The sequence below is a fragment of the Echinops telfairi genome, unplaced genomic scaffold, assembly GCF_000313985.2.
Source record: "Echinops telfairi isolate 266 unplaced genomic scaffold, ASM31398v2 ScPeMD7_35;HRSCAF=133_1, whole genome shotgun sequence".
Classification (NCBI taxonomy): Eukaryota; Metazoa; Chordata; class Mammalia; order Afrosoricida; family Tenrecidae; genus Echinops; species Echinops telfairi.
In genome coordinates this window covers 698,705-700,330 of record NW_022103933.1, presented here as the reverse complement: position 1 = coordinate 700,330, position 1,626 = coordinate 698,705, and the positions used below count along the sequence as shown (strand labels likewise).

Below are 1,626 nucleotides of genomic sequence, written 5' to 3'. Positions count from 1 at the left end.
ATTATCGGGGGTTCAGGGGGAGGGGGGGAGAAGATGAGCTGATACCAGGGGCTCAAGTGGAAAGTGGGTGTCGTAAGAATGATGAAGTCAACATATGTACTAAAGTGCTGGACACAGATGATGTATGTACAGATTGTGATGAGTTGTATGAGCCCCTAATAAAATGATTATTTTTAAAAAAAGATTAATGTGTCTAGCTACTACCTGGAAGGTTGGCAGTTCCAATCCACCTAGACTTTCCTTTGGGAAAAAAGATGTGACGACCTACTTCTGAAAGAGTCATTGAAAGCCCATGGAACACCAGTCTAGTCTGAAATACACGGGTTGTCGTCTTGAGTCACGGGTCCCTCCAGGGTATCTAGTTTTGTCTTAGCACAGTATCAAAGTGCAGTTACCTCAAAGGTAGAAGGTGCTAGTTATGCTTAACACCGGTCAGTGGTGACTTTAAGAGATTATTTTTCTTCTCTACATAATTTTGAAGGTACGTGGGGCTAGCTGAAAGATCAGTAGTTTGAACCCACTAGCCCCTCTTGAAAGAACGGGAGTTTTCTACAGCCTCATAAACAATATGGAACAGGTTCCCTCTGTCCCACAGGGTCTGAACAAGATATGAGGTTAAAAGTTTTATTTTGGTCCCGAACTTTCCTCTGTGACCAGACATCCCGATTTTTGGCGTTTTTTAAAAGTCCCGATTTTTGGAAAGAATGCACGACAAGCTAGGGAGCGGTCTATTTGGTCAATATAGACTAAATTTTTAATCAGGAACACCCCCCCACCCCCCACCCCCGGTCAAGGGTGTCCCGCTTTAAATCTGGTCACCTTACGAATGGCAAAAGTACAATTCGGCGACCACATATCTGGTTAGGCCTAGCGTCCTGCCAAAAAATTACTATTCCCCGTGATCCACTGTCCCCGATCGGATTCAGCATAAATTCACTTCTCCCCCAAATCTCAGGCTTCTCCGGCATGAACAAGGTTATGTGTTCAGTTCAGATCCATACGAAGCACCCAGAGAGAAAGACTGTACGCGAGAACTTCAGTCAAGTGTGTGACATCAATCCTCCCAGAACCGCCACCCCGGGACTCACAGGAAGCGGGTGTCCCAGGACGCCGCAGCTAGCAGACTCCACGACGACCACGATTCCTCCGGCGCGGCTGGAACGCGACGGAAACGGAAACGGAAACGGCTCTGCGCACGGCCTCTACGGCTCGGCGGGAAACCGAGCGGCTAAAGAAAGGGTCCCGCCCAGAGACGTAGGGAGGAAAAAAAAAACGGAGTAAAACCCGTGATTGGTTGAGGGTGGCTGTTAGAGACGGCTTCCTAGCGCAGTGGTTCTCAACCTGGGGGTCGCGACCCCTCTGGGGGGCCGAAGGATCCTTTTACAGGGTCGCCTAAGACCATCGGAAAACACCTATTTCCGACGGTTTTAGGAACCGAGACACCGCTCCTCTATCCGTCTCCAGGCGGGTCCGCCCACATGCAGATACAACCACGTAGGAGCATCCGACCTGCGGGAAGACTGTTAGCCATGCTACACCATGCTTCAAGACAAAATTTCATTTATTTGTCATTAGAAATAAATATTTCACAATATGTAATTACATATTGTCTTGTGATTCATCACT

The 1,626-nt window shown here is 48.1% G+C and overlaps 1 protein-coding gene across 4 annotated transcripts in view; it reads right to left on the bottom strand.

Annotated features, from left to right (window-relative positions):
- The window catches only part of BMS1 (BMS1 ribosome biogenesis factor), an 83,444-nt gene extending 82,313 nt beyond the window's left edge, over window positions 1-1,131 (bottom strand). Inside the window, exon 1 of one of the 4 annotated variants that reach the window (XM_004716769.2) lies at window positions 1,089-1,131. The gene's annotated coding sequence lies outside the window, so the exon portion shown is untranslated. The remainder of the gene's footprint in view (window positions 1-1,088) is intronic. The other 3 variants (XM_045290277.1, XM_045290275.1, XM_045290276.1) reach the window with 3 other exon arrangements.
- Window positions 1,132-1,626: the final 495 nt, after the last annotated feature.